At 45.4% G+C, this 8,705-nt stretch overlaps 1 long non-coding RNA gene across 2 annotated transcripts; it reads right to left on the bottom strand.

Annotated features, from left to right (window-relative positions):
* Positions 1–1,517: 1,517 nt before the first annotated feature.
* On the bottom strand, positions 1,518–5,046 carry LOC133080570 (uncharacterized). 2 transcript variants are annotated; one of them, XR_009698542.1, is made up of 3 exons: positions 4,985–5,046; positions 4,324–4,503; positions 1,518–1,603 (listed from the first exon to the last, which is right to left on the bottom strand). It is a non-coding gene; the product is annotated as an uncharacterized LOC133080570 (long non-coding RNA). The 2 variants fall into 2 exon arrangements; XR_009698543.1 differs by having other exon boundaries at positions 4,324–4,487; positions 4,985–5,029.
* Between the last annotated feature and the right edge of the window lie 3,659 nt (positions 5,047–8,705).

The following is an 8,705-nucleotide window of genomic DNA, read 5'->3' as shown; positions in this document are numbered from 1 at the left end:
AGAATACGTAATGTTTTAGATAACCATTATTTTCATCCAATCAACTTTTCAAATAAGTTGATTTGCTCACTGAAACTGAAGCACTTCAAGGACAATCAAAAAGGTCTTACCTAAAACCACAATCAGCAGTTTCCGGAATGCATCTGTCATAGCCTTCTGAATAGCAAGCTTCTGGGTTACCTTCCTTTTCATAAGGAATGATAATGACCCTAAATCCAACCAAAACAGATGAATTTTAAATGCCTATCTGAATAACTGATTTCTAGGTTATGTGTTTAAAACTAAAAATGCATCTGTCATTCTTAGATCATTATCTTAGTGATTAAGGGCAGGCACAACACTGGGGTACGGTTGAATGTCTCTGTTGTAGGTATACCCTGGCATGGCACATTTTTACTGCTCAGATCTGTTCTGGAAGTTCCTAAAATACTCGATGGGAAATGCAAACCAAGAACGTGGCACAAATCTCATTTTACTCACAGATTTCAAACGGACAAGCTGAGGCTACACTGCTACAGACCCTGCTCTCCTGTGCATAAAGGGCTGGATTCATACAGTGAGATAGATTTGGTGGTAGTGCAGATGATCTGGCCTCTCCTCAACCATCACCCACTCAGGTGGATGGTGGAGCCTCCTCCACTCCATTCGCTAACAGTTCTGCCTCTGACGTAAAACCCTAAGCCCAAGTGCCATGGATTCTAGGAAAAAACTCAAGTACCAATGGGAATCCCCTTTCTAGGGATCTACATTTACCTTTTCCACTCAGGCCCTTCTATAGGAGGCAAAGGACTGAACATTTACACAAGAGTTTATTTCAATCTTTAGACAATGATTGGGCGGGCTGGCAGTGGCGGGCTGCACAGGCTCCCGGGAGGGGAGGTGTGGATAGTGACCTGTGCTTGCACACAGGCTTCTTGGTGGCTGCAGCAGCAGCCTTAGCTTCCCATGCCCGTCTCTGGGGTCCGCGCTGATAGCCGCAGCTCGCGCCCCTCTGTGGAGCTCCTGAAAGCGGCGCTCCTAATCCTCTCTCCTCACGCACCAGGAAACAAAGAGGCAAGAAAAAGTCTTTTGCCTGTTCGGCAGCTCCAGACCTTTTCCCGGACTCCCTCCCGGCTAGCCGTGGTGCACTAACCCCCTCAGGCTGTGTTCACGCTGCCAACCCCAGTCCTCACCCTGCGATCCGACCTCCGAAGCCCGAGCCTCAGCTCCCAGCCCCGCCCACCCCGGCGGGTGAGCAGACAAGCCTCTCGGGCTGGTGAGTGCTGGTCGGCACCGCTCCTCTGTGTGGGAATCTCTCCGCTTTGCCCTCCGCACCCCTGTGGCTGCGCTCTCCTCCATGGCTCCGAAGCTTCCCCCCTCCGCCACCCACAGTCTCCACCTGCGAAGGGGCTTCCCAGTGTGTGGAAACCTTTCCTCCTTCACAGCTCCCTCCCACTGGTGCAGGTCCCATCCGTATTCTTCTGTCTCTGATATTTCTTTTTTCTTTTGCCCTACCCAGGTACGTGGGGAGTATCTTGCCTTTTGGGAGGTCTGAGGTCTTCTGCCAGCGTTCAGTGGGTGTTCTATAGGAGCAGTTCCACGTGTAGATGTATTTCTGATGTATCTGTGGGGAAGAAGGTGATCTCCGCATCCTACTCTTCTGCCACCGTTTCCTCTCTCTAACAAGCTTCTTTGAGAGTGCAAATATTTCCAGTCTTAACTCTCTAAATAACTTACATATTACTGTGGAATTTTTACATCACTAGTTCTTTCTTAAATGTCTATTTCCATTTTGAACAGGGTGTAGTATAGAAATATAGTCATAAAAATTCAAATAATACAAATAAAGTCAAAGCATTGTTAATTCTTTTTTGATGTGTTTGTGCATCTTCCTCCGTCACTAGTTTATGAGCTCCTTAAGTGCTTGAAGGAACCATATATTATTCTTTCCTTGTTACCAGAAACAAGCATAGATCTTGGCATATAATAGAGGAGTGATGGTCTGTTGACTGAGTGAATGAATGAGTACATAAGAAAATGAAATTACTTTCTCCAACTGAAGCTGCCTGCTGGGAAGGAGAAATGAAGACTAATTTCTAAATGTTGAGTGTCGCAACATTTAAAACAGGGAGGCTAGGCCCTGTACGGTGAGTAATAACGGAGCTGTCCTGGACAATTAGGAAGCTTCAGAAGGGCTCTGAGCCCCTGGGTAGTAGAGACAGTTGACATCTGGGATAACCTTGCCACAGTTCTTGCTGGCAAACATTTCCCTTCGTGCTACTGAGAAAAACTCAGATACATTAGGCCTTTCCTTCATTTTATTTGAAGATGTTATTCTCTTGTCTGTATTTATAAAAAATACAGGGAAAAAAGATAAGAAATATGTATACCTTCCAATGAATAAAAGAACACATAATCGGAACTTCCCTGCTGGTGCAGTGGTTAAGACTCCATGCTCCCAATGCAGGGGGCCCGGGTTCGATCCCTGGTCAGGGAACTAGGTCTCGCGTGCATGCTGCAACTAAGAGTTCGCACGCCTCAGTTAAGGAGCCTGCGAGCCACAACTAAAGGAGCCTGCCTGCTGCAACTCGGGAGCCCACGTGCCGCAACTGGGGAGCCCTTGAGACGCAACTAAGGAGCCCGCCTGCTGCAACTAAGACCCGGTGCAACCAAATAAATAAATAAATAAAATTTAAAGAGAACGCATAATTAAAGTAGGTAACAATTTCGGGGGTGTGGGTAGTAAACTAAGGCTCTGCATTAAATAAAGAAATCTAACACGAATGCCCTTTCCTCTCAACTCTATAGTGACTTGTAGAACATTTTCTTCATTACTCTATCAGTGACGGGCTTTATGCTGTGAAAATCTCAGAACCTAAGCTTATGGAATGGTCTTAATGTCCAATATAAGAAAAGAACTCATTACTCACAACTGATACCAAGTAACTGTCTCATAATCTTTCCAGGACCATCTGTAATATCTGAGTGGTTATGTGAAATGGTCGCAGGGTCCGCAAATTAAAGAATGTCTGAGACAAAAGCATTTCAATCCCAGGGAGTACAGCCAGGATTGAAGAGGGTGTTAAACAGGGTACAGAAGTGGGAGGTAGTGCACCTGGAGTCACATCTGAGGAGAGTTCTCAGATTCAATAAAGGTGAAATCAGTGAGTAAAGAAATATGGGTGCGAATAGGCAGCAAGGTCAGTGGGAAGTAGCCAGAGCAAGAAGCCAATCACAGAAGACACACAATTATAAAGTGAAAGGTCTGGGAAATCGAAGCCTCACTCACTTATTCAGAGGAATTGAAAAGGTCCTTGAAAAAGGAATGGTGGCTGAATGGAGGCACATAATGAAATGTTAATTCTGGGGAAGTAAAATTGGATGGCATGTTAATATGGAATAAGGTTTCTACAATGCATTAAAGAATATTTTAACCATTTTCTGGAATCTGAAGGGAGTTCTGAATAGGCAGTTTGAGAGTGATGATGATGATGAAGCCTCCTTTACGTTACATCTGACAAAAGTTTGTCAAGCTCGGGACTTCCCTGGTGGCACAGTGGTTAAGAGTCCACCTGCCAATGCAGGGGACACGGGTTCGATCCCTGGTCCGGGAAGATCCCACATGCTGCAGAGCAACTAAGCCCGTGTGCCACAACTACTGAGCCTGTGCTCTAGAGTCCGTGAGCCACAACGACTGAAGCCCGCGTGCCTAGAACCCGTGCTCCGCAACAAGAGAAGCCATCGCGATGAGAAGCCCACGCACCGCAACGAAGAGCAACCCCCGCTCGCCGCAACTAGACAAAGCCGGCGCGCAGCAACAAGACCCAACGCAGCCAAAAATTAATTAATTAATTAATTTAAAAAACAATTTGTCAATCTCACAGATTTAAAATCCACATAAAAGTAACTATAAGGAAGACTCTTGTGAAGATTTCTTAAATTAAGGGGCAGCATAAACTGACATAGTGTTTAACATCACTTAAGTTTGGGTTTGGCCACTAGTTTCCACATTTACTGTCATGAACCTTAAGTAAGTCACTTAACCATCCTGAGTTCGAGTTTCTTCATGTAAAAAAAAGAAAGAAAGAACTGGGGAACTGCGGCATCAGTGGAGCAGTGCATCTCAGAGCATTCTGTACACCACAGTGCTGTACAAACACTGGCCTTTTTTTCTTTTTTTCCCCCCTGGGATCTTAGTTCCCGGACCAGGGATTGAAGCCGGGCCCTCAGCAGTGAAAGTGCAGAGTCCTAACCGCTGGACCGCCAGGGAATTCCCGATGGCCTATTAGTTTTAAATTCAGCACTTCATCCCAGTAGAGCGAGGAATTCCACATTTGGACCCACCTTCACTGGAGATGTCTGAAAAAGCTGCTTCTGGTCTCATGCCTTTTGGGCTCTGTGGGCATCCCTTGCTGAATAAACTTTGATGATGGCATAGAACCCAGGACCGGCCACTGCTGCATTTGGGAAGACTCGGACCGAATACTGAAGGCCAAACTGGGAGAAGACTGTGAACAGAGAATGCTGTAGGGTGGTCCCATGCTAAGTAAGTGCAGGAAATTTCACGCCCAGGAAGCCAAACCGCCCGTTCCCTTCTATTCCCCCAGCCCTTCGCCGCAGGCAACTGTGGTGAGCCTGCAACCCCAAACACTTCTCATTTCAGGAACAAGTTTCCCTCTGAAATCCTAAGCTTCGAGAAGCATGAGGAGGCAATGCCGTCTGCTGGCAACTATCTCTCAAAAATCTGTGGGGGCGAGCTGACTGCTCAGGTCGGCTCTAGAACTAAGATTCCTCTCAGCACAGACCACAGGCAGATGAGGTGCTGAAGCAGTACCCCGGGGCGCCCAGTTACTGGGGAGCGGGGTGGCTTCCTCCACCCCTCCTTCCGCCCCGGCTCGGCTCACTTGCAAGGCCTCGGCCGTGGGTCCAGAGCTCAGCTCCCACACCAGCAAGGTTTTGTCACCCACGATGGGAACCACAAAAGGCACCAAAGACACCATCTTACCGTTACCGTGAGTGCGCGGCTCGGGGCGCAAACGGATTGCGCCTGCGCACGCGCGCACGCGCCCTCGCTGTTTACAAACGGAAGCCTGAGGGGCGGAGCCAGCTTGGTGGCAGTGGGACGAGGGCGGTGCTCGGGCCTCTCCTTCGCTCCTCCCACTCCGGGCTTGTCTCTGCCTCTTGTTCCCCTTCTGCAACCCCTGCGCACAGAAGTCTTGGAGTTTAGCACTTCTACTCAAATGTATTTTTAGCGTAGAGTCCAAAGTGTGAGTTTACAGGATCGAATGGTGCAGACATCTTTATAGCAGCTGGCTTCATCTTCAAACTCCCAGAGAGGACTAGAGTACTAAATAGTTAGCGCTAACTATCCACTGAACTTTAAAAATTTAGATTTCCCGCCTCTGTGTGAGAAATGACCACCAAAGATGCAATCCTTCGACTTGAGTGTTTTCATGAGTCTTAAATATGCAAATCAAGGTATAACTCATTAAAGCCATCAACAGTCTAGTATGAAACTCTTAAAAAGCTGGTTTCTAGCCCATTTTCCTAAAGTACCCCCAAATCACCGAGCACATTTCTCCATCCCCACCACGACTTTCTCCACCTCAATATATCAGACCCTTAGCCCCACCCATTACCTACTTCTGAGCTCTTTTACTTCAAAAATTGTTGACTTTGGAGGAATTACTTGGATCTTGATACTGTTTCAAACCAATAACTATAGATTTATTATCCATATCATTATCCATTGCATTCATTGTATGTATCCATTTATTCATTGTATCCATTATCTGTGTGTGGAGAAGATCCATAATCTTCTCCAGAGCGATTATGAACACCTCATGAACAATATTTACAGATTTATCATCCTTTTTCTAGTACCTAGCACACTCATACTCCATTAGGTACTCAAATATACTTGGGATTAATCCGTTGCGGAGCACGGGCTCTAGGCAAGCGGGCTTCAGTAGTTGCAGCACGAGGGCTCAGTAGCTGTGGCTCGCAGACTCTAGAGCACAGGCTCAGTAGTTGTGGCACACAGCCTTAGTTGCTTCGCGGCATGTGGGATCTTCCCGGACCAGGGCTGGAACCCATGTCCCCTGCATGGGCAGGCGGATTCTTAACTACTGCGCCACCAGGGAAGTCTGGAAGGCGGATTCTTTACCACTGGACCATCAGGGAAGTCCCAGGATCAGCCTTTTAAAGAAGCATCCCAGAGATGTTTGACTGTAGAGGTCCACAGACCATATTTTGAGAAATGATATTTCCCTATGCACATCTTTCCTCTGGCAGCCCTTTAGAATGGCAGCTATGTTCTCTCCGATGCTGCACTGCCTGCAGTCTACCCAGCTTTCATTCCAGTGAGAACATTCCAGAGACCAACTAAGGATCAACTCCAGGTGTTTCTCCAGTCACCTCTGGGGCTGACTGCATGTCACCAGCAATCAGTACCTCACCTGCTGCCCAACTACAGTGACACCTTCCAGATCTGTGACTCAGCTAGCTCTCCACCATGTTATTCTATGTGGACACCACCCCCCTTTTACAAAGCCTTGGACACCCATCAGCCTGTAAAAAAAAAAAAAGGAGTAGGGTTCCAGGACTCCTCCAAGTACAGGTGGTGCCTCCTCACCATACCTGTATACGGACGCATGTTGGATAGTGTTGGTTTGCTCTTGACACCCATTTCTACTCCCTTCTCTGCAGGTGCTAGAGGCCTGGGAACCATATTTCACAGATCCCCTCGACAGCAGGGTTCTGCCAATAAAATGTACTTGTGTGAAATTTGGAAGGTGGAAAGCAGATGGAAATCATTTTTTCCTCCTCTGCAGCAGACTCCATATTACCCATCTAGTCACCACCCTTGGGGCTTTGGGGCTGCAATGACCTCATCAGCGGTTTCCCAAAGTTTCCTGACTTCTGAGTGGCAGCAGCAGTTTTGAGTCTATGGAAAGCCGCTGTGGTAAAGTAACCTGAAGGCTAGTGCTGCAATGTCCCCCATCCCCAACTTTCACCACCATTAACCCCCTCAATGATAAGCACCAACTGTTTGGATATAATCTTTCTTTCTTTCTGGCTTTTTTTTTGCTTGAAATATCTAGAGTGCTTTCTATTTTCTTGTCTATGCTAGTTTTAAAATATGTCTGCAAATTCTTTGACTCTTCTTTCTTCAAAAGGTGGAGTCTAAATCCACTCCTCTTGAATGTGAGCTGGAACGAGTGACTGACCTCTAACCATGCTATGTGGCAGAAGTGGTGCTATGTGCCTTCTGAGGCCAGGCCATAAGAGGAATAACCTCTGTCTCTCTCTTGGACAGCTCCCTCTGGAGGAAGCCGGCCATCATGTAGTGAGGACATTCAATCAAGTAGCAGGTGGACAGACAGGTCCATGCAGGGAGGAAATGAGGCCTCCCTCTAACAACCAGCACCACCCTGGCAGCCAGGTAAGGGAGTGAACCATCTTGGAAGTGGACCCTGCAGCCTCAGTCCAGCCATCAGATGACCGCAGCCCTGGCCGATATCTTGAGGAACTCGTGAGAGACCCAGAGCCAGAACTGCCCAAGATATTCCCCTAAAGGCTTGACTCAGAAATTGTGAGGAATAAATGTTTATTGTTGTTTTGAGCCACTATTTTGGTGTGATCTTTTACGTACCACCAGATAATCAATACACTGTCTGATTCAGGGGTTGAACCAGACAGACTTGAGACTCTCAGTATTTTGAACTGGCATATTAATGAATGATGCCCTCGTAACGGTTGGGGACTTCGGTCATGGGCTCCAAGTCGTTTCCTCTACCACAATACTTTTTTTTTTTTTCAATAAGTACACCACAGCTCTAATACTGTTGGACTTTATTTTTAAAAGATGTAAATGACTAATCCTATCCCAGGGTTTCATTTGGGAACACAGTTTTTTTTTTTTTTTTTTCCCACACACACACACTGTATTTTATTTTTACAAGAGATAAATAGACTGACACCAAGCATTGTACATGGATGACCACAACAAAAGCAACAATGATTGCAATTACCAAACATGAAACACACTCATACTATGTCATAATATTGACATTCAGTCCAGTAATCCTCCGCTGTAACAGCTCCGTTACTTTGCAGTGAAAATTGATTTGTATATTCTTTGCCTCTGAGTCCTCGTGGGATTTTTTTTTTTTTAATTCAAACAGAAAGTCACAAAAATTATACTCATCTTCATCAGTTCACTCAGTGCCATGTAATTAATTTTTTTTTTCCATCTTGATCTTTTGTTAGCACTTTTATGAGTTCATCAGTTTTTCATTAGAGTTCTGAAAATGCTTATTCATTCAGTTCAGCAGTACAGTCAGTTACCAGAAACCTGTACTTGTCAGAGTCTTTTCCATGAATTTCTTGAAGATGAAACCCTTTTATAGGAACATATTTGCAAAAGCATCGGAGTACACCCAGAACTGTCTGTAAATGACAAAAGACTTAAAAATGACCACGGTTAAAGATTTGATGAAAGTTCGTAATAATGCAGTTGACAAGAAAATTAGTTATTTCTGAGATATACATTTTAAAATAATAACTAGGATTATGACTTATTATACCAGAACATATAAGATTTTTAGAAATTTCATGTAATGTCTGAAACATTTATATTAACATATTTCCATACAAATAACCCAATGAAAGTTTAGTATTAGTTGTTTTGTTTGTTTGTTTGTTTATACTGCAGGTTCTTAGTC

This window comes from Eubalaena glacialis, chromosome 19, assembly GCF_028564815.1.
Source record: "Eubalaena glacialis isolate mEubGla1 chromosome 19, mEubGla1.1.hap2.+ XY, whole genome shotgun sequence".
In the NCBI taxonomy this organism is placed as follows: domain Eukaryota; kingdom Metazoa; phylum Chordata; class Mammalia; order Artiodactyla; family Balaenidae; genus Eubalaena; species Eubalaena glacialis.
This window is presented reverse-complemented; position numbering and strand designations above follow the sequence as displayed.